Here is a 22882-nt window from a genome sequence, read left to right as displayed (position 1 = left end):
ATCTAGTAATGTCCTCCACATCCACAAGGGGGTTGTGCATAAACACAACAACTGGCACTTCCCCCTTAGTATACAATACCGTAAATGTAAGCCCATCAAGAGCCGGATGATCCAAGGCTTGCTGATCCTTTAGAGTCTTGAAAAGATTCTGGCAAGCTGCCATACGATCAAGGACTAAAACGTACCGGCCATTCTTTGGGAACTCCTGTAGGCAAATGATGTCTCCACGACCAACATTCAAAATCTTGAAGATGACGACTTCCACCAAGAACCGCAGGTTAAAGAAATTCCTCCTCGACTCCTCAATATCAATGCGAAAAGAATTTTTGACCCGAATATCATCGGTCCCGGCATAGCGAATCTTGACGCCCATTATCACCTCTCGTTTCCTCTGGACCCCCCCCAATAGCAGCAGGCAGCTTAAGCCACCTAAGTGGCGATGCTGCAAGGCCGAGGGGGAGACACTATAGGATCCTTCTGACCAGATACAAGATCTAAGCCAAAAGGCCGAGAAGCGATAACCAGAATTGGTTTCAAACTACGGAGCCACCCAAGGATCCTGAAAAGTCCATTTGTGGAGATGAGCTCCTGGACTCCCGTTAAGAAGACATGTTGTCAACCTCTAGATCCCTTACATGCCTGCACTTTTCGGCTTGCTGCTGCTGCAATCCACGCGTTTTAGATCTGCATAACTCCACCTCTTTAAACACAGCACCTTCACCCCCTGCTGTTCCCACCCGCCTCAACACCGTTGGAAGGGAGGAGAACCAATTAAGGCGGGGGGTGGGGTGGAACGAGCAGCTGTCTACCCTTAGCAGGAGGGCTCCTGATTACATACCTCTCCTGCTGCTGCTGCTGCTGCTGGCTGTCCAGCAGCAGACTGAAGGTGGCTGCTGCTGTGCACAGGTATATAAAGGCTCAGAGCCTATTATGACATGCGCAGCCAGCGTTCCATTGCCACATTCCATCTACTGCAGGCAGGATACCTGGCTGGCTGAATGTCGCTGAGAAGCTCACAGAGACCGCCATAAGCAACAGTTTAACAGAATGCCACAGACTAATCAACCAAACTTTTTGGGTTGGGTTCTCTTTTATAGTCTGCAGGCATTAAATGAAAGAAGTCAGTGTTCCAGCAGAGGGAGACAACGTTTCAGAAAAGGCATTGTAGCAAACCAAAAAAGAAATTTTAAGCGCAGCAGAGTAACCAGCGCACATACCTGTTAGCTCAGGTGAGTTTAAAAGGCTGCTGTTGATAACAAGGGCATTTGCTAAATAGATGGTGTGTGTGCAACAATATACTGAAAGGTCAATTATATTGTGCAGCTTATCTCACCACCTGTAGTTATTTAGGTGAAAGCTCCAAAATGCTTGCCTAATATGTCTGTTTATCCAAAAGGAAGTAAAAAGGGAGAGCTAGAAAGATAGCATTGCATCACATTACATGGCAATGCAATGCACAGTTGCTGAAGTTGAACCAAAATGAGCTTGTAATCTGGCTTCTGCAACTTTGAACATGAAAAATCCAATGAGGAGAAGAAAAGCAAAGCCAAAGAGTCCATCCCAAAATCCGACAAACAAGCAAAATGAACAAAAAACATTGAATTCAATTCTTTCTGATTTTAGAAACTGCATTAAAGAAGGGGTGCACCGGTCCTGGAGATACTGCAATACCAGGTCAATGCGTGGAGTGGACAGAGCAAGCTCTTTTTCCATCTCCCTGTTCTAAAAATCCATTTAATATATGGTCCCCAGATAGGGGACGTATCAGATATTAAACTGATAAGAACAGATATTACACTTGATCTTAGCCAAAAGGCCGAGAAGCGATAACCAGAATTGGTTTCAAACTACGGAGCCACCCAAGGATCCTGAAAAGTCCATTTGTGGAGATGAGCTCCTGGACTCCCGTTAAGAAGACATGTTGTCAACCTCTAGATCCCTTACATGCCTGCACTTTTCGGCTTGCTGCTGCTGCAATCCACGCGTTTTAGATCTGCATAACTCCACCTCTTTAAACACAGCACCTTCACCCCCTGCTGTTCCCACCCGCCTCAACACCGTTGGAAGGGAGGAGAACCAATTAAGGCGGGGGGTGGGGTGGAACGAGCAGCTGTCTACCCTTAGCAGGAGGGCTCCTGATTACATACCTCTCCTGCTGCTGCTGCTGCTGGCTGTCCAGCAGCAGACTGAAGGTGGCTGCTGCTGTGCACAGGTATATAAAGGCTCAGAGCCTATTATGACACGCGCAGCCAGCGTTCCATTGCCACATTCCATCTACTGCAGGCAGGATACCTGGCTGGCTGAATGTCGCTGAGAAGCTCACAGAGACCGCCATAAGCAACAGTTTAACAGAATGCCACAGACTAATCAACCAAACTTTTTGGGTTGGGTTCTCTTTTATAGTCTGCAGGCATTAAATGAAAGAAGTCAGTGTTCCAGCAGAGGGAGACAACGTTTCAGAAAAGGCATTGTAGCAAACCAAAAAAGAAATTTTAAGCGCAGCAGAGTAACCAGCGCACATACCTGTTAGCTCAGGTGAGTTTAAAAGGCTGCTGTTGATAACAAGGGCATTTGCTAAATAGATGGTGTGTGTGCAACAATATACTGAAAGGTCAATTATATTGTGCAGCTTATCTCACCACCTGTAGTTATTTAGGTGAAAGCTCCAAAATGCTTGCCTAATATGTCTGTTTATCCAAAAGGAAGTAAAAAGGGAGAGCTAGAAAGATAGCATTGCATCACATTACATGGCAATGCAATGCACAGTTGCTGAAGTTGAACCAAAATGAGCTTGTAATCTGGCTTCTGCAACTTTGAACATGAAAAATCCAATGAGGAGAAGAAAAGCAAAGCCAAAGAGTCCATCCCAAAATCCGACAAACAAGCAAAATGAACAAAAAACATTGAATTCAATTCTTTCTGATTTTAGAAACTGCATTAAAGAAGGGGTGCACCGGTCCTGGAGATACTGCAATACCAGGTCAATGCGTGGAGTGGACAGAGCAAGCTCTTTTTCCATCTCCCTGTTCTAAAAATCCATTTAATATATGGTCCCCAGATAGGGGACGTATCAGATATTAAACTGATAAGAACAGATACTACACTTGATCTTAGCCAAAAGGCCGAGAAGCGATAACCAGAATTGGTTTCAAACTACGGAGCCACCCAAGGATCCTGAAAAGTCCATTTGTGGAGATGAGCTCCTGGACTCCCGTTAAGAAGACATGTTGTCAACCTCTAGATCCCTTACATGCCTGCACTTTTCGGCTTGCTGCTGCTGCAATCCACGCGTTTTAGATCTGCATAACTCCACCTCTTTAAACACAGCACCTTCACCCCCTGCTGTTCCCACCCGCCTCAACACCGTTGGAAGGGAGGAGAACCAATTAAGGCGGGGGGTGGGGTGGAACGAGCAGCTGTCTACCCTTAGCAGGAGGGCTCCTGATTACATACCTCTCCTGCTGCTGCTGCTGCTGGCTGTCCAGCAGCAGACTGAAGGTGGCTGCTGCTGTGCACAGGTATATAAAGGCTCAGAGCCTATTATGACACGTGCAGCCAGCGTTCCATTGCCACATTCCATCTACTGCAGGCAGGATACCTGGCTGGCTGAATGTCGCTGAGAAGCTCACAGAGACCGCCATAAGCAACAGTTTAACAGAATGCCACAGACTAATCAACCAAACTTTTTGGGTTGGGTTCTCTTTTATAGTCTGCAGGCATTAAATGAAAGAAGTCAGTGTTCCAGCAGAGGGAGACAACGTTTCAGAAAAGGCATTGTAGCAAACCAAAAAAGAAATTTTAAGCGCAGCAGAGTAACCAGCGCACATACCTGTTAGCTCAGGTGAGTTTAAAAGGCTGCTGTTGATAACAAGGGCATTTGCTAAATAGATGGTGTGTGTGCAACAATATACTGAAAGGTCAATTATATTGTGCAGCTTATCTCACCACCTGTAGTTATTTAGGTGAAAGCTCCAAAATGCTTGCCTAATATGTCTGTTTATCCAAAAGGAAGTAAAAAGGGAGAGCTAGAAAGAAAGCATTGCATCACATTACATGGCAATGCAATGCACAGTTGCTGAAGTTGAACCAAAATGAGCTTGTAATCTGGCTTCTGCAACTTTGAACATGAAAAATCCAATGAGGAGAAGAAAAGCAAAGCCAAAGAGTCCATCCCAAAATCCGACAAACAAGCAAAATGAACAAAAAACATTGAATTCAATTCTTTCTGATTTTAGAAACTGCATTAAAGAAAGGGTGCACCGGTCCTGGAGATACTGCAATACCAGGTCAATGCGTGGAGTGGACAGAGCAAGCTCTTTTTCCATCTCCCTGTTCTAAAAATCCATTTAATATATGGTCCCCAGATAGGGGACGTATCAGATATTAAACTGATAAGAACAGATTTTTTTTTTTTTTCTTTCTTTTTTTTTTCGAAAGCCCGAATTCGTGTACAAAACCCGAGTGCGCTTAAAAAAGTGACAAGTGCCACAAAAAAAGTGCACTAGGATGCTGGTCTTCTTGAAACCCTCTCCAAAAGGAGAAGGGTCCCCCAAACCATTCCCCGTCCCTCCGAGCCAGAAGGCCACAGCGAGGAACAGGGACAAATAGCCACCTCCAGCCGGAGCCAGAGGCGACCCAATCTTACCCCCAGCACCTGCCCGAGTTCTCACCCGAGCAAGGCACTGGGAGCCAAAGACTGTGCTCCCCTCCCGGAAGAGGGGAGCCAACAACGCTCTCCTCCCGAAAGAGGAGAGCCAGGGGGGTTCAGGGGGGAGCGGAACCTGATGGCCACACACTCCCCCCCTAGACCTGCCAAGAGAGGAACCCGTAAGGGAACCGCATCCCGACAAAATCCTAGCAGGACGTGACACACGTGAATAAGTGGACACACAGTGACAAAGAAATTAAATAAATAGTGAAGGTTTCACAGTATAATACTGCCCGGACCTTCGACCGGGAATTGAAAAATTCCCCATCCTAAGGCCAGAAGGCCCGGAATAAGGGTGTGTGTGAAGAAAGAAATATTGAAGTGCTAGTGCAAATGTGCCATAAACTCAAGTGGGGTTCCCAATCCCAGTGAGTTAAGGCACCCCAGGGTCACCACTCCTGGGGCACTTCACACTTCGGGCTTTCGATCTTCCCCGGCTCAATGGCGTCGATCCTGGGGGGCCATGCTTTCCACCAGATGACTATATTAGCCACCTGGCGTACTAACAAGCGCCTAAACCCCAGTGTGCATAATGTATCAATCTACTAGGGCGGCAAACATCCAAAACCACCTTTTCGAAAGATACTACACTTGATCTTAGCCAAAAGGCCGAGAAGCAATAACCAGAATTGGTTTCAAACTACGGAGCCACCCAAGGATCCTGAAAAGTCCATTTGTGGAGATGAGCTCCTGGACTCCCGTTAAGAAGACATGTTGTCAACCTCTAGATCCCTTACATGCCTGCACTTTTCGGCTTGCTGCTGCTGCAATCCACGCGTTTTAGATCTGCATAACTCCACCTCTTTAAACACAGCACCTTCACCCCCTGCTGTTCCCACCCGCCTCAACACCGTTGGAAGGGAGGAGAACCAATTAAGGCGGGGGGTGGGGTGGAACGAGCAGCTGTCTACCCTTAGCAGGAGGGCTCCTGATTACATACCTCTCCTGCTGCTGCTGCTGCTGGCTGTCCAGCAGCAGACTGAAGGTGGCTGCTGCTGTGCACAGGTATATAAAGGCTCAGAGCCTATTATGACACGCGCAGCCAGCGTTCCATTGCCACATTCCATCTACTGCAGGCAGGATACCTGGCTGGCTGAATGTCGCTGAGAAGCTCACAGAGACCGCCATAAGCAACAGTTTAACAGAATGCCACAGACTAATCAACCAAACTTTTTGGGTTGGGTTCTCTTTTATAGTCTGCAGGCATTAAATGAAAGAAGTCAGTGTTCCAGCAGAGGGAGACAACGTTTCAGAAAAGGCATTGTAGCAAACCAAAAAAGAAATTTTAAGCGCAGCAGAGTAACCAGCGCACATACCTGTTAGCTCAGGTGAGTTTAAAAGGCTGCTGTTGATAACAAGGGCATTTGCTAAATAGATGGTGTGTGTGCAACAATATACTGAAAGGTCAATTATATTGTGCAGCTTATCTCACCACCTGTAGTTATTTAGGTGAAAGCTCCAAAATGCTTGCCTAATATGTCTGTTTATCCAAAAGGAAGTAAAAAGGGAGAGCTAGAAAGATAGCATTGCATCACATTACATGGCAATGTAATGCACAGTTGCTGAAGTTGAACCAAAATGAGCTTGTAATCTGGCTTCTGCAACTTTGAACATGAAAAATCCAATGAGGAGAAGAAAAGCAAAGCCAAAGAGTCCATCCCAAAATCCGACAAACAAGCAAAATGAACAAAAAACATTGAATTCAATTCTTTCTGATTTTAGAAACTGCATTAAAGAAGGGGTGCACCGGTCCTGGAGATACTGCAATACCAGGTCAATGCGTGGAGTGGACAGAGCAAGCTCTTTTTCCATCTCAATGTTCTAAAAATCCATTTAATATATGGTCCCCAGATAGGGGACGTATCAGATATTAAACTGATAAGAACAGATTTTTTTTTTTTTTCGAAAGCCCGAATTCGTGTACAAAACCCGAGTGCGCTTAAAAAAAGTGACAAGTGCCACAAAAAAAGTGCACTAGGATGCTGGTCTTCTTGAAACCCTCTCCAAAAGGAGAAGGGTCCCCCAAACCATTCCCCGTCCCTCCGAGCCAGAAGGCCACAGCGAGGAACAGGGACAAATAGCCACCTCCAGCCAAAGCCAGAGGCGACCCAATCTTACCCCCAGCACCTGCCCGAGTTCTCACCCGAGCAAGGCACTGGAGCCAAAGACTGTGCTACCCTCCCGGAAGAGGGGAGCCAACAACGCTCTCCTCCCGAAAGAGGAGAGCCAGGGGGGTTCAGGGGGGAGCGGAACCTGATGGCCACACACTCCCCCCCTAGACCTGCCAAGAGAGGAACCCGTAAGGGAACCGCATCCCGACAAAATCCTAGTAAGGACGTGGACACACGTGAAAAAGTGGACACACAGTGACAAAAAAATTAAATAAATAGTGAAGGTTTCACAGTATAATACTGCCCGGACCTTCGACCGGGAATTGAAAAATTCCCCATCCTAAGGCCAGAAGGCCCGGAATAAGGGTGTGTGTGAAGAAAGAAATATTGAAGTGCTAGTGCAAATGTGCCATAAACTCAAGTGGGGTTCCCAATCCCAGTGAGTTAAGGCACCCCAGGGTCACCACTCCTGGGGCACTTCACACTTCGGGCTTTCGATCTTCCCCGGCCCAATGGCGTCGATCCTGGGAGGCCATGCTTTCCAACAGATGACTATATTAGCCACCTGGCGTACTAACAAGCGCCTAAACCCCAGTGTGCATAATGTATCAATCTACTAGGGCGGCCAACATCCAAAACCGCCTTTTCGAAAGATACTACACTTGATCTTAGCCAAAAGGCCGAGAAGCGATAACCAGAATTGGTTTCAAACTACGGAGCCACCCAAGGATCCTGAAAAGTCCATTTGTGGAGATGAGCTCCTGGACTCCCGTTAAGAAGACATGTTGTCAACCTCTAGATCCCTTACATGCCTGCACTTTTCGGCTTGCTGCTGCTGCAATCCACGCGTTTTAGATCTGCATAACTCCACCTCTTTAAACACAGCACCTTCACCCCCTGCTGTTCCCACCCGCCTCAACACCGTTGGAAGGGAGGAGAACCAATTAAGGCGGGGGGTGGGGTGGAACGAGCAGCTGTCTACCCTTAGCAGGAGGGCTCCTGATTACATACCTCTCCTGCTGCTGCTGCTGCTGGCTGTCCAGCAGCAGACTGAAGGTGGCTGCTGCTGTGCACAGGTATATAAAGGCTCAGAGCCTATTATGACACGCGCAGCCAGCGTTCCATTGCCACATTCCATCTACTGCAGGCAGGATACCTGGCTGGCTGAATGTCGCTGAGAAGCTCACAGAGACCGCCATAAGCAACAGTTTAACAGAATGCCACAGACTAATCAACCAAACTTTTTGGGTTGGGTTCTCTTTTATAGTCTGCAGGCATTAAATGAAAGAAGTCAGTGTTCCAGCAGAAGGAGACAACGTTTCAGAAAAGGCATTGTAGCAAACCAAAAAAGAAATTTTAAGCGCAGCAGAGTAACCAGCGCACATACCTGTTAGCTCAGGTGAGTTTAAAAGGCTGCTGTTGATAACAAGGGCATTTGCTAAATAGATGGTGTGTGTGCAACAATATACTGAAAGGTCAATTATATTGTGCAGCTTATCTCACCACCTGTAGTTATTTAGGTGAAAGCTCCAAAATGCTTGCCTAATATGTCTGTTTATCCAAAAGGAAGTAAAAAGGGAGAGCTAGAAAGATAGCATTGCATCACATTACATGGCAATGCAATGCACAGTTGCTGAAGTTGAACCAAAATGAGCTTGTAATCTGGCTTCTGCAACTTTGAACATGAAAAATCCAATGAGGAGAAGAAAAGCAAAGCCAAAGAGTCCATCCCAAAATCCGACAAACAAGCAAAATGAACAAAAAACATTGAATTCAATTCTTTCTGATTTTAGAAACTGCATTAAAGAAGGGGTGCACCGGTCCTGGAGATACTGCAATACCAGGTCAATGCGTGGAGTGGACAGAGCAAGCTCTTTTTCCATCTCCCTGTTCTAAAAATCCATTTAATATATGGTCCCCAGATAGGGGACGTATCAGATATTAAACTGATAAGAACAGATACTACACTTGATCTTAGCCAAAAGGCCGAGAAGCGATAACCAGAATTGGTTTCAAACTACGGAGCCACCCAAGGATCCTGAAAAGTCCATTTGTGGAGATGAGCTCCTGGACTCCCGTTAAGAAGACATGTTGTCAACCTCTAGATCCCTTACATGCCTGCACTTTTCGGCTTGCTGCTGCTGCAATCCACGCGTTTTAGATCTGCATAACTCCACCTCTTTAAACACAGCACCTTCACCCCCTGCTGTTCCCACCCGCCTCAACACCGTTGGAAGGGAGGAGAACCAATTAAGGCGGGGGGTGGGGTGGAACGAGCAGCTGTCTACCCTTAGCAGGAGGGCTCCTGATTACATACCTCTCCTGCTGCTGCTGCTGCTGGCTGTCCAGCAGCAGACTGAAGGTGGCTGCTGCTGTGCATAGGTATATAAAGGCTCAGAGCCTATTATGACACGCGCAGCCAGCGTTCCATTGCCACATTCCATCTACTGCAGGCAGGATACCTGGCTGGCTGAATGTCGCTGAGAAGCTCACAGAGACCGCCATAAGCAACAGTTTAACAGAATGCCACAGACTAATCAACCAAACTTTTTGGGTTGGGTTCTCTTTTATAGTCTGCAGGCATTAAATGAAAGAAGTCAGTGTTCCAGCAGAGGGAGACAACGTTTCAGAAAAGGCATTGTAGCAAACCAAAAAAGAAATTTTAAGCGCAGCAGAGTAACCAGCGCACATACCTGTTAGCTCAGGTGAGTTTAAAAGGCTGCTGTTGATAACAAGGGCATTTGCTAAATAGATGGTGTGTGTGCAACAATATACTGAAAGGTCAATTATATTGTGCAGCTTATCTCACCACCTGTAGTTATTTAGGTGAAAGCTCCAAAATGCTTGCCTAATATGTCTGTTTATCCAAAAGGAAGTAAAAAGGGAGAGCTAGAAAGATAGCATTGCATCACATTACATGGCAATGCAATGCACAGTTGCTGAAGTTGAACCAAAATGAGCTTGTAATCTGGCTTCTGCAACTTTGAACATGAAAAATCCAATGAGGAGAAGAAAAGCAAAGCCAAAGAGTCCATCCCAAAATCCGACAAACAAGCAAAATGAACAAAAAACATTGAATTCAATTCTTTCTGATTTTAGAAACTGCATTAAAGAAGGGGTGCACCGGTCCTGGAGATACTGCAATACCAGGTCAATGCGTGGAGTGGACAGAGCAAGCTCTTTTTCCATCTCCCTGTTCTAAAAATCCATTTAATATATGGTCCCCAGATAGGGGACGTATCAGATATTAAACTGATAAGAACAGATACTACACTTGATCTTAGCCAAAAGGCCGAGAAGCGATAACCAGAATTGGTTTCAAACTACGGAGCCACCCAAGGATCCTGAAAAGTCCATTTGTGGAGATGAGCTCCTGGACTCCCGTTAAGAAGACATGTTGTCAACCTCTAGATCCCTTACATGCCTGCACTTTTCGGCTTGCTGCTGCTGCAATCCACGCGTTTTAGATCTGCATAACTCCACCTCTTTAAACACAGCACCTTCACCCCCTGCTGTTCCCACCCGCCTCAACACCGTTGGAAGGGAGGAGAACCAATTAAGGCGGGGGGTGGGGTGGAACGAGCAACTGTCTACCCTTAGCAGGAGGGCTCCTGATTACATACCTCTCCTGCTGCTGCTGCTGCTGGCTGTCCAGCAGCAGACTGAAGGTGGCTGCTGCTGTGCACAGGTATATAAAGGCTCAGAGCCTATTATGACACGCGCAGCCAGCGTTCCATTGCCACATTCCATCTACTGCAGGCAGGATACCTGGCTGGCTGAATGTCGCTGAGAAGCTCACAGAGACCGCCATAAGCAACAGTTTAACAGAATGCCACAGACTAATCAACCAAACTTTTTGGGTTGGGTTCTCTTTTATAGTCTGCAGGCATTAAATGAAAGAAGTCAGTGTTCCAGCAGAAGGAGACAACGTTTCAGAAAAGGCATTGTAGCAAACCAAAAAAGAAATTTTAAGCGCAGCAGAGTAACCAGCGCACATACCTGTTAGCTCAGGTGAGTTTAAAAGGCTGCTGTTGATAACAAGGGCATTTGCTAAATAGATGGTGTGTGTGCAACAATATACTGAAAGGTCAATTATATTGTGCAGCTTATCTCACCACCTGTAGTTATTTAGGTGAAAGCTCCAAAATGCTTGCCTAATATGTCTGTTTATCCAAAAGGAAGTAAAAAGGGAGAGCTAGAAAGATAGCATTGCATCACATTACATGGCAATGCAATGCACAGTTGCTGAAGTTGAACCAAAATGAGCTTGTAATCTGGCTTCTGCAACTTTGAACATGAAAAATCCAATGAGGAGAAGAAAAGCAAAGCCAAAGAGTCCATCCCAAAATCCGACAAACAAGCAAAATGAACAAAAAACATTGAATTCAATTCTTTCTGATTTTAGAAACTGCATTAAAGAAGGGGTGCACCGGTCCTGGAGATACTGCAATACCAGGTCAATGCGTGGAGTGGACAGAGCAAGCTCTTTTTCCATCTCCCTGTTCTAAAAATCCATTTAATATATGGTCCCCAGATAGGGGACGTATCAGATATTAAACTGATAAGAACAGATACTACACTTGATCTTAGCCAAAAGGCCGAGAAGCGATAACCAGAATTGGTTTCAAACTACGGAGCCACCCAAGGATCCTGAAAAGTCCATTTGTCGAGATGAGCTCCTGGACTCCCGTTAAGAAGACATGTTGTCAACCTCTAGATCCCTTACATGCCTGCACTTTTCGGCTTGCTGCTGCTGCAATCCACGCGTTTTAGATCTGCATAACTCCACCTCTTTAAACACAGCACCTTCACCCCCTGCTGTTCCCACCCGCCTCAACACCGTTGGAAGGGAGGAGAACCAATTAAGGCGGGGGGTGGGGTGGAACGAGCAGCTGTCTACCCTTAGCAGGAGGGCTCCTGATTACATACCTCTCCTGCTGCTGCTGCTGCTGGCTGTCCAGCAGCAGACTGAAGGTGGCTGCTGCTGTGCACAGGTATATAAGGGCTCAGAGCCTATTATGACACGCGCAGCCAGCGTTCCATTGCCACATTCCATCTACTGCAGGCAGGATACCTGGCTGGCTGAATGTCGCTGAGAAGCTCACAGAGACCGCCATAAGCAACAGTTTAACAGAATGCCACAGACTAATCAACCAAACTTTTTGGGTTGGGTTCTCTTTTATAGTCTGCAGGCATTAAATGAAAGAAGTCAGTGTTCCAGCAGAGGGAGACAACGTTTCAGAAAAGGCATTGTAGCAAACCAAAAAAGAAATTTTAAGCGCAGCAGAGTAACCAGCGCACATACCTGTTAGCTCAGGTGAGTTTAAAAGGCTGCTGTTGATAACAAGGGCATTTGCTAAATAGATGGTGTGTGTGCAACAATATACTGAAAGGTCAATTATATTGTGCAGCTTATCTCACCACCTGTAGTTATTTAGGTGAAAGCTCCAAAATGCTTGCCTAATATGTCTGTTTATCCAAAAGGAAGTAAAAAGGGAGAGCTAGAAAGATAGCATTGCATCACATTACATGGCAATGCAATGCACAGTTGCTGAAGTTGAACCAAAATGAGCTTGTAATCTGGCTTCTGCAACTTTGAACATGAAAAATCCAATGAGGAGAAGAAAAGCAAAGCCAAAGAGTCCATCCCAAAATCCGACAAACAAGCAAAATGAACAAAAAACATTGAATTCAATTCTTTCTGATTTTAGAAACTGCATTAAAGAAGGGGTGCACCGGTCCTGGAGATACTGCAATACCAGGTCAATGCGTGGAGTGGACAGAGCAAGCTCTTTTTCCATCTCCCTGTTCTAAAAATCCATTTAATATATGGTCCCCAGATAGGGGACGTATCAGATATTAAACTGATAAGAACAGATACTACACTTGATCTTAGCCAAAAGGCCGAGAAGCGATAACCAGAATTGGTTTCAAACTACGGAGCCACCCAAGGATCCTGAAAAGTCCATTTGTGGAGATGAGCTCCTGGACTCCCGTTAAGAAGACATGTTGTCAACCTCTAGATCCCTTACATGCCTGCACTTTTCGGCTTGCTGCTGCTGCAATCCACGCGTTTTAGATCTGCATAACTCCACCTCTTTAAACACAGCACCTTCACCCCCTGCTGTTCCCACCCGCCTCAACACCGTTGGAAGGGAGGAGAACCAATTAAGGCGGGGGGTGGGGTGGAACGAGCAGCTGTCTACCCTTAGCAGGAGGGCTCCTGATTACATACCTCTCCTGCTGCTGCTGCTGCTGGCTGTCCAGCAGCAGACTGAAGGTGGCTGCTGCTGTGCACAGGTATATAAGGGCTCAGAGCCTATTATGACACGCGCAGCCAGCGTTCCATTGCCACATTCCATCTACTGCAGGCAGGATACCTGGCTGGCTGAATGTCGCTGAGAAGCTCACAGAGACCGCCATAAGCAACAGTTTAACAGAATGCCACAGACTAATCAACCAAACTTTTTGGGTTGGGTTCTCTTTTATAGTCTGCAGGCATTAAATGAAAGAAGTCAGTGTTCCAGCAGAGGGAGACAACGTTTCAGAAAAGGCATTGTAGCAAACCAAAAAAGAAATTTTAAGCGCAGCAGAGTAACCAGCGCACATACCTGTTAGCTCAGGTGAGTTTAAAAGGCTGCTGTTGATAACAAGGGCATTTGCTAAATAGATGGTGTGTGTGCAACAATATACTGAAAGGTCAATTATATTGTGCAGCTTATCTCACCACCTGTAGTTATTTAGGTGAAAGCTCCAAAATGCTTGCCTAATATGTCTGTTTATCCAAAAGGAAGTAAAAAGGGAGAGCTAGAAAGATAGCATTGCATCACATTACATGGCAATGCAATGCACAGTTGCTGAAGTTGAACCAAAATGAGCTTGTAATCTGGCTTCTGCAACTTTGAACATGAAAAATCCAATGAGGAGAAGAAAAGCAAAGCCAAAGAGTCCATCCCAAAATCCGACAAACAAGCAAAATGAACAAAAAACATTGAATTCAATTCTTTCTGATTTTAGAAACTGCATTAAAGAAGGGGTGCACCGGTCCTGGAGATACTGCAATACCAGGTCAATGCGTGGAGTGGACAGAGCAAGCTCTTTTTCCATCTCCCTGTTCTAAAAATCCATTTAATATATGGTCCCCAGATAGGGGACGTATCAGATATTAAACTGATAAGAACAGATACTACACTTGATCTTAGCCAAAAGGCCGAGAAGCGATAACCAGAATTGGTTTCAAACTACGGAGCCACCCAAGGATCCTGAAAAGTCCATTTGTGGAGATGAGCTCCTGGACTCCCGTTAAGAAGACATGTTGTCAACCTCTAGATCCCTTACATGCCTGCACTTTTCGGCTTGCTGCTGCTGCAATCCACGCGTTTTAGATCTGCATAACTCCACCTCTTTAAACACAGCACCTTCACCCCCTGCTGTTCCCACCCGCCTCAACACCATTGGAAGGGAGGAGAACCAATTAAGGCGGGGGGTGGGGTGGAACGAGCAGCTGTCTACCCTTAGCAGGAGGGCTCCTGATTACATACCTCTCCTGCTGCTGCTGGCTGTCCAGCAGCAGACTGAAGGTGGCTGCTGCTGTGCACAGGTATATAAAGGCTCAGAGCCTATTATGACACGCGCAGCCAGCGTTCCATTGCCACATTCCATCTACTGCAGGCAGGATACCTGGCTGGCTGAATGTCGCTGAGAAGCTCACAGAGACCGCCATAAGCAACAGTTTAACAGAATGCCACAGACTAATCAACCAAACTTTTTGGGTTGGGTTCTCTTTTATAGTCTGCAGGCATTAAATGAAAGAAGTCAGTGTTCCAGCAGAGGGAGACAACGTTTCAGAAAAGGCATTGTAGCAAACCAAAAAAGAAATTTTAAGCGCAGCAGAGTAACCAGCGCACATACCTGTTAGCTCAGGTGAGTTTAAAAGGCTGCTGTTGATAACAAGGGCATTTGCTAAATAGATGGTGTGTGTGCAACAATATACTGAAAGGTCAATTATATTGTGCAGCTTATCTCACCACCTGTAGTTATTTAGGTGAAAGCTCCAAAATGCTTGCCTAATATGTCTGTTTATCCAAAAGGAAGTAAAAAGGGAGAGCTAGAAAGATAGCATTGCATCACATTACATGGCAATGCAATGCACAGTTGCTGAAGTTGAACCAAAATGAGCTTGTAATCTGGCTTCTGCAACTTTGAACATGAAAAATCCAATGAGGAGAAGAAAAGCAAAGCCAAAGAGTCCATCCCAAAATCCGACAAACAAGCAAAATGAACAAAAAACATTGAATTCAATTCTTTCTGATTTTAGAAACTGCATTAAAGAAGGGGTGCACCGGTCCTGGAGATACTGCAATACCAGGTCAATGCGTGGAGTGGACAGAGCAAGCTCTTTTTCCATCTCCCTGTTCTAAAAATCCATTTAATATATGGTCCCCAGATAGGGGACGTATCAGATATTAAACTGATAAGAACAGATACTACACTTGATCTTAGCCAAAAGGCCGAGAAGCGATAACCAGAATTGGTTTCAAACTACGGAGCCACCCAAGGATCCTGAAAAGTCCATTTGTGGAGATGAGCTCCTGGACTCCCGTTAAGAAGACATGTTGTCAACCTCTAGATCCCTTACATGCCTGCACTTTTCGGCTTGCTGCTGCTGCAATCCACGCGTTTTAGATCTGCATAACTCCACCTCTTTAAACACAGCACCTTCACCCCCTGCTGTTCCCACCCGCCTCAACACCGTTGGAAGGGAGGAGAACCAATTAAGGCGGGGGGTGGGGTGGAACGAGCAGCTGTCTACCCTTAGCAGGAGGGCTCCTGATTACATACCTCTCCTGCTGCTGCTGCTGCTGGCTGTCCAGCAGCAGACTGAAGGTGGCTGCTGCTGTGCACAGGTATATAAGGGCTCAGAGCCTATTATGACACGCGCAGCCAGCGTTCCATTGCCACATTCCATCTACTGCAGGCAGGATACCTGGCTGGCTGAATGTCGCTGAGAAGCTCACAGAGACCGCCATAAGCAACAGTTTAACAGAATGCCACAGACTAATCAACCAAACTTTTTGGGTTGGGTTCTCTTTTATAGTCTGCAGGCATTAAATGAAAGAAGTCAGTGTTCCAGCAGAGGGAGACAACGTTTCAGAAAAGGCATTGTAGCAAACCAAAAAAGAAATTTTAAGCGCAGCAGAGTAACCAGCGCACATACCTGTTAGCTCAGGTGAGTTTAAAAGGCTGCTGTTGATAACAAGGGCATTTGCTAAATAGATGGTGTGTGTGCAACAATATACTGAAAGGTCAATTATATTGTGCAGCTTATCTCACCACCTGTAGTTATTTAGGTGAAAGCTCCAAAATGCTTGCCTAATATGTCTGTTTATCCAAAAGGAAGTAAAAAGGGAGAGCTAGAAAGATAGCATTGCATCACATTACATGGCAATGCAATGCACAGTTGCTGAAGTTGAACCAAAATGAGCTTGTAATCTGGCTTCTGCAACTTTGAACATGAAAAATCCAATGAGGAGAAGAAAAGCAAAGCCAAAGAGTCCATCCCAAAATCCGACAAACAAGCAAAATGAACAAAAAACATTGAATTCAATTCTTTCTGATTTTAGAAACTGCATTAAAGAAGGGGTGCACCGGTCCTGGAGATACTGCAATACCAGGTCAATGCGTGGAGTGGACAGAGCAAGCTCTTTTTCCATCTCCCTGTTCTAAAAATCCATTTAATATATGGTCCCCAGATAGGGGACGTATCAGATATTAAACTGATAAGAACAGATACTACACTTGATCTTAGCCAAAAGGCCGAGAAGCGATAACCAGAATTGGTTTCAAACTACGGAGCCACCCAAGGATCCTGAAAAGTCCATTTGTGGAGATGAGCTCCTGGACTCCCGTTAAGAAGACATGTTGTCAACCTCTAGATCCCTTACATGCCTGCACTTTTCGGCTTGCTGCTGCTGCAATCCACGCGTTTTAGATCTGCATAACTCCACCTCTTTAAACACAGCACCTTCACCCCCTGCTGTTCCCACCCGCCTCAACACCATTGGAAGGGAGGAGAACCAATTAATGCGGGGGGTGGGGTGGAACGAGCAGCTGTCTACCCTTAGCAGGAGGGCTCCTGATTACATACCTCTCCTGCTGCTGCTGGCTGTCCAGCAGCAGACTGAAGGTGGCTGCTGCTGTGCACAGGTATATAAAGGCTCAGAGCCTATTATGACACGCGCAGCCAGCGTTCCATTGCCACATTCCATCTACTGCAGGCAGGATACCTGGCTGGCTGAATGTCGCTGAGAAGCTCACAGAGACCGCCATAAGCAACAGTTTAACAGAATGCCACAGACTAATCAACCAAACTTTTTGGGTTGGGTTCTCTTTTATAGTCTGCAGGCATTAAATGAAAGAAGTCAGTGTTCCAGCAGAGGGAGACAACGTTTCAGAAAAGGCATTGTAGCAAACCAAAAAAGAAATTTTAAGCGCAGCAGAGTAACCAGCGCACATACCTGTTAGCTCAGGTGAGTTTAAAAGGCTGCTGTTGATAACAAGGGCATTTGCTAAATAGATGGTGTGTGTGCAACAATATACTGAAAGGTCAATTATATTGTGCAGCTTATCTCACCACCTGTAGTTATTTAGGTGAAAGCTCCAAAATGCTTGCCTAATATGTCTGTTTATCCAAAAGGAAGTAAAAAGGGAGAGCTAGAAAGATAGCATTGCATCACATTACATGGCAATGCAATGCACAGTTGCTGAAGTTGAACCAAAATGAGCTTGTAATCTGGCTTCTGCAACTTTGAACATGAAAAATCCAATGAGGAGAAGAAAAGCAAAGCCAAAGAGTCCATCCCAAAATCCGACAAACAAGCAAAATGAACAAAAAACATTGAATTCAATTCTTTCTGATTTTAGAAACTGCATTAAAGAAGGGGTGCACCGGTCCTGGAGATACTGCAATACCAGGTCAATGCGTGGAGTGGACAGAGCAAGCTCTTTTTCCATCTCCCTGTTCTAAAAATCCATTTAATATATGGTCCCCAGATAGGGGACGTATCAGATATTAAACTGATCAGAACAGATTTTTTTTTTTTTTTTTTTTAAAACCATTCAGGTTGTTGTAAACAACAGTATGAAAGTCCGCCAAAACCTTCAAATAGTTGCTCAACTATAACTCATCATCATGGTTAATCTTTATTCTTTTTATAAATTTATGTTTCCAAAATCAGAGTTAGTATATTTGTGCTATATTACTCTCATGAAGGTACATAAAATTACTGGTACTTTACCAGATGACGCCATTTCATGACCTTCCAAATGCCCTCAGCGTCCAATCCACCACCTCTACTCTTGTCCCATTTATATATAAGGTACAACCTAGATAGAATTAACCGAATACAGTTATTAATAGGTACAGTTTTTCTTTTGAACAAAGCCAGGTTTCTCACATCCCAAAGGCTTTCCATGACACACACCATTATTAACCACAAAATCCTTTCATTCACCTTTCCACATGCACCAATACCAAACATAGCCACTCTCCAGTTAATATAACTCACACCTGCTAATTCCTTACATAGACCACCCACACCTTTCCACACACTATATGCATAATCACAATCCCACATCACATGTCTCACAGTCTCACTCGCTCCACACCCTTCTCTTGGACATACATTCGTTCTGATCAAATCTCTTCTCTTTTGCACATCTCTCACAGGCAGTATATCATGCAAAGCCATCCACACCACATCCTTCTGTTTATTCGACATACCATGCGTACCCAATTTTTCCCATGCATCCGCCACTTCATTAAATCTTAAATCATTAATATTACATTCAATCTCATTTGCTCTCATTTTTCCCATCACCGCTTTTGGTTTCTCAAACTCACACATAGACACAGCCAGCAAATCATTCTTTCTAACAAACCTTTCAATCACCTCATACCACACAGGACATTTAAAAGCCACAGGCACACTTCCATCTTTTTTCACCCAGCATAACCCATACAACATCCATCCAGCCATATATCGCAACATATATGCACCTTTGTTCTTTTTACCCATTAGCACTACCACTGTTTTAATATAATTAAGGCTCAGGAATATTTCAATATCAGGAAAATTCAGACCACCATTCTGATATGTTTTGTATAAATATTCTCTCTTTAATTTTTCCATTTTACTCCCCCAAAAAAAAGTAAAAATTAATTTTTGTACTCTTTTTATTTTTTTGTATGGGGACGGAAAGACCCCAGCAACATAAAGTAATATTGGAAGTATTACTGCCTTAATTATAAGTACCTTTCCATTCAATGTCAACTCACGCATTCGCCAAAAATTCAGTTTCTTCTCTATCCGTAACCCACACTCATCCCAACTTTCAGTACCCTTCAGATCATCATTCAGCAATATACCCAAGACTTTAATCGACCCTTCCATACATGTCACACCATCCATCTTAATCCTACTATCACCAAAACACTTAAAACAACATTTATCCCAGTTTACCCTAAAAGCAGACGCACCACAGAAAAAATCCAATAATAACTTCACTCTACTCATAGACGCAATACTCTCACTCACAATCACCACATCATCCATATATCCCAGCACCTTGACATTCATTCCTTTACTCCCAGGTATTAGCATTCCTCTTATCGCTTTCTCTCTCCTAATCATACATAACAAAGGTTCAATCACACTAACAAACAAAACAGGGGAGAGAGGGCACCCCTGTCTAACACCTGATTTAATCAGGAATTTATCACACAACCAACCATTCACTAAAACTTCACTCGTCACATCATCATACAAACATCTCACACCATCTAGGAACTTCTTAGGGAAACCCATTTTTTCTAACACTTCAAACATAAACACATGCGACACTCTATCAAACGCCTTCTCAAAATCTAAAGCCAACAACATACACTTCTGCTTTCTATCTCTACAGTCTCCCAGCACATCTCTCAACAACAACAGATTATCACTTATACATCTCCCAGGCACAGCACACACTTGATCATCCTTGACAACCTTCCCAATCACTTCACGCATACGGTTTGCTAAAATCTTGCTATACACCTTGTAGTCGGAATTTAGAAGCGTTATTGGCCTCCAATTCCCCAGTTTTTTCTTTTCACCTTTTTTATAGATTAACACAACCACACCTTCTTTCATAGATTCACACAGTTCTCCATTCTCCCACATATACTTACATACTTCCGTCAGATCCGCACCCATGCACTCCCACGCTTTCACATACAACTCTACTGGTATACCATCTTTACCTGGTGTTTTGTTTTTCTGAGCACTGAACACCACCTTTCTCACTTCATCCAGAATCACATCCTCACACAAGTTCTCACATTCATCATTATCCAATTTATCTTCCAAGCTACCTAACACTTCACCCATCAAACCAGAATCAATCCATTTATCCCCATACAGTCTACTATAGAAACCATTCACCTCCTCAATCACACCCTCTCCAGTTATACTCACATCATTCTCATCCAGTAATTCATCCATATCCATTTTTTTTCCATTCATTTTTTTGAAAAAGTATCTGGTACATTTTTCGTTTTTTTCCAGGTGTTCTATTTTGGTTCTGTACATTATTTCTTTCCCCTTTTTCTCAATCACACGTTTTAACTCATTCTTTGCTTCCACTAACAAATCACTCACATCAATCCCAGACATACTGCATTTTTTCAACCATTCAATCCTCATATTTAATTCTTTGAATTTATTTCTATATATGGCGGCTTTCTTGTAGCCCCATTTTCTGAAAAATTTTTGGATTTCTTGCTTCACCCAATCCCACCATTCTAACACACATGCAAACCTGTTTTTATAGTATCCCCACCTTTCATACTTCTTTTTAAACTCACTCATCACTCTTTCATCCTCTAGCAACCTCACATTCAGCTTCCATACACCCCTCCCATGCACAAAGCTCCCTTTCTGTCTGAACATACCCCTCAAACACTCGTGGTCCGAGAAGGGGACCGCACACTGCTTAAAACTAATGCACTCCAGATTTTTGGAGAAAAGCATCCTGTCAATACGTGATTCGATCCCCCCTCTGTCCGCCCTATATGTAGGTGGTGGATTGTCCGACCTTAAAGTAGCGGCATCTGAAAAAGAAAAATCTGAAATTAAATGGGATAATTTTTTCCCGGTTACATCACCGGTTTCATCCGTAACACAATTAAAGTCACCAACAAAAATGGTAGGAATCTTTCCTGGCAAAAATAACTGAACCTTTTCCAAGAGAGCAAGACGCTCCTCTTTTCCGGTAGGACTATAGATGTTAACTATTCTTACCCGCCACCCCCTATATTTCACTATGGCAATAATGCACCTCCCCACCTCCACCACTGTGTAGCTGTCCATGCTGCACTCTGCGTTCCCCAGCAGGATCCCCACACCATCGTTCTTATTTACATTAGACCCAGACCAGATGTGCTGTCCATGAGGCCAGTCCTGATCGTCCGGCACTTCTGATAATCCGCACTCCTGCAGGCAGTAAATATCTGCTCCCAATGATCTGATATACCTGAGCACAGTACACCTGCGTCCTTTAGATTTCATCTGCCTCACATTTAAGGATAGGACATTAAGTGAAGCTTTGGAAGCCATATCAGAACTTTCTTATGGAGATTTCTACATGTCCCCCATTTCTGTATCAGCCTTGTCCTTCTGGGGGCTGGCAGCCGGACTGGTAACAGGTGAGGGCAGGAACCCCCTCTAAAAAATCGCAATCAGGGGAGAAAACCAAGTCTGGATAAGCCCGCTCACTCATGGGACTTTCACTGCCCTCATCTGCATAATGATAAGCGAGGCTGGGTTTCTTCACAGCATTCCCCCTGGTCTCTTCAGAGGACCTTGCTGCTGCTGTGAAATCCCCCTGCTCCTTTATTTCACACTTAGTGCCACTGGCACTGACACTCTGCTCCTCCTCATCATCTGCCTGCAGCTTGTCCCAGGAGACATGGGGCGTTCTGCTCAGTGCCTCCTCCACATCTCCTTCACCACAGGCAGACACAAGTACTGGGAGCTGCTCGCTGAGCTCCATGTCTAGCTCCGCCCCCTCTGACGTCACCGGCTCCGTAGCTCCGCCCCCCACTCTCACTGCAGATACAGAGGCTGCTGCTGGAGCGCTCTGAGTCACAGGGACGGCAGCACTCACAGGTGTCAGATTCAGCAGCTGATTGCCTGAGGGCAGCTGATTACCTGCAGCTGAGGAGGCAAGTAACTCTTCGCTGACAATGGAGTCAGCTCCATGAGGTCGGCTCTGCTGCAGAGCATTGCTACCAGGCATTACAGGGCTGGCAGAGGCAACCTGGGCATACAGCCTGGCTCCACCAGTGCGTGCCCTGCAATCCCTGTACACATGTCCAGACTCCCCACAGCCATTACATACAACAGGGTTGGGGCAGTCCTTTGCACGGTGCCCAGGTAGATTACATTTTCTGCAGAGCATTGCTTCAGGGCAGTTCTCCTGCATGTGGCCATAGGAGTTACATTTGCGGCAGTAAAAGGGGGCTTCAGGGAAAAATAAATATCCATTATTCCTGCCAATGCTGAAATTTAAAGGGGGATAGTGGAAACCCCCAGGGCCCTGAGGGTCTATCCCAAAACGGACAAAGAACTTGTGCTTCCCAGTCCACAGTCCAGACTCCATGCTAACTACTCTGTGGGCATACTGTACATAGGAACAATGTCTTTTAAGGAAATCTGCTATTTCTTCCAGGGGGACAAAGGGATTATGCATGAAAACGACTAAGGGTATGTCCCCTCTGGAATAAAGGACTGTGAAAGTAAGTCCTGAAAGCAAGTCATTGTCAGCATTTTCCCTGAGGGCTCTGTACAGGTTCTGGCATGCACCAACAGAAGAAAAAACAAGCACATACCGTCCCTCTCTCCTGAATTCCTGCAGGCATACGATCTCCTCCTTCTTTACCTTCAGTATGTCATAAAGCACCATATTGACCAGGTATCCCAGTGAAAAATGCATTCTCTTCTCCTGCGCGACCTCGATCCTG

At 45.1% G+C, this 22882-nt stretch overlaps 11 non-coding genes and 3 pseudogenes across 11 annotated transcripts; all 14 read right to left on the bottom strand.

The window, feature by feature from the left end:
* Nucleotides 1–1637: 1637 nt before the first annotated feature.
* Nucleotides 1638–1828, bottom strand: LOC141183203 (U2 spliceosomal RNA). The gene has a single exon (XR_012258203.1). It is a non-coding gene; the product is annotated as a U2 spliceosomal RNA (small nuclear RNA).
* A 1115-nt stretch (nt 1829–2943) lies between these two features.
* Nucleotides 2944–3134, bottom strand: LOC141183637 (U2 spliceosomal RNA). Its single transcript, XR_012258471.1, has one exon. It is a non-coding gene; the product is annotated as a U2 spliceosomal RNA (small nuclear RNA).
* Nucleotides 3135–4249: 1115 nt separating this feature from the next.
* Nucleotides 4250–4441, bottom strand: LOC141183454 (U2 spliceosomal RNA). The gene has a single exon (XR_012258401.1). It is a non-coding gene; the product is annotated as a U2 spliceosomal RNA (small nuclear RNA).
* Nucleotides 4442–5237: 796 nt separating this feature from the next.
* On the bottom strand, nt 5238–5329 carry LOC141183576 (U2 spliceosomal RNA; annotated as a pseudogene).
* A 1115-nt stretch (nt 5330–6444) lies between these two features.
* LOC141183471 (U2 spliceosomal RNA) lies at nt 6445–6628 on the bottom strand. Its single transcript, XR_012258408.1, has one exon. It is a non-coding gene; the product is annotated as a U2 spliceosomal RNA (small nuclear RNA).
* Nucleotides 6629–7419: 791 nt separating this feature from the next.
* LOC141183549 (U2 spliceosomal RNA) lies at nt 7420–7511 on the bottom strand (annotated as a pseudogene).
* Nucleotides 7512–8626: 1115 nt separating this feature from the next.
* Nucleotides 8627–8817, bottom strand: LOC141183636 (U2 spliceosomal RNA). Its single transcript, XR_012258470.1, has one exon. It is a non-coding gene; the product is annotated as a U2 spliceosomal RNA (small nuclear RNA).
* Nucleotides 8818–9932: 1115 nt separating this feature from the next.
* On the bottom strand, nt 9933–10123 carry LOC141183634 (U2 spliceosomal RNA). The gene has a single exon (XR_012258468.1). It is a non-coding gene; the product is annotated as a U2 spliceosomal RNA (small nuclear RNA).
* Nucleotides 10124–11238: 1115 nt separating this feature from the next.
* LOC141183633 (U2 spliceosomal RNA) lies at nt 11239–11429 on the bottom strand. The gene has a single exon (XR_012258467.1). It is a non-coding gene; the product is annotated as a U2 spliceosomal RNA (small nuclear RNA).
* Nucleotides 11430–12544: 1115 nt separating this feature from the next.
* LOC141183632 (U2 spliceosomal RNA) lies at nt 12545–12735 on the bottom strand. The gene has a single exon (XR_012258466.1). It is a non-coding gene; the product is annotated as a U2 spliceosomal RNA (small nuclear RNA).
* Nucleotides 12736–13850: 1115 nt separating this feature from the next.
* LOC141183631 (U2 spliceosomal RNA) lies at nt 13851–14041 on the bottom strand. Its single transcript, XR_012258465.1, has one exon. It is a non-coding gene; the product is annotated as a U2 spliceosomal RNA (small nuclear RNA).
* A 1109-nt stretch (nt 14042–15150) lies between these two features.
* On the bottom strand, nt 15151–15341 carry LOC141183630 (U2 spliceosomal RNA). The gene has a single exon (XR_012258464.1). It is a non-coding gene; the product is annotated as a U2 spliceosomal RNA (small nuclear RNA).
* A 1115-nt stretch (nt 15342–16456) lies between these two features.
* On the bottom strand, nt 16457–16647 carry LOC141183629 (U2 spliceosomal RNA). Its single transcript, XR_012258463.1, has one exon. It is a non-coding gene; the product is annotated as a U2 spliceosomal RNA (small nuclear RNA).
* Nucleotides 16648–17756: 1109 nt separating this feature from the next.
* Nucleotides 17757–17937, bottom strand: LOC141183470 (U2 spliceosomal RNA; annotated as a pseudogene).
* Between the last annotated feature and the right edge of the window lie 4945 nt (nt 17938–22882).

This window comes from Phyllobates terribilis, unplaced genomic scaffold (assembly GCF_046119375.1).
Source record: "Phyllobates terribilis strain yellow unplaced genomic scaffold, ASM4611937v1 Scaffold_38__1_contigs__length_12584779, whole genome shotgun sequence".
Taxonomy (NCBI): Eukaryota; Metazoa; Chordata; class Amphibia; order Anura; family Dendrobatidae; genus Phyllobates; species Phyllobates terribilis.
The sequence above is the reverse complement of the archived record's forward strand: the minus strand, read 5'-3'. Positions and strand labels throughout refer to the sequence as shown.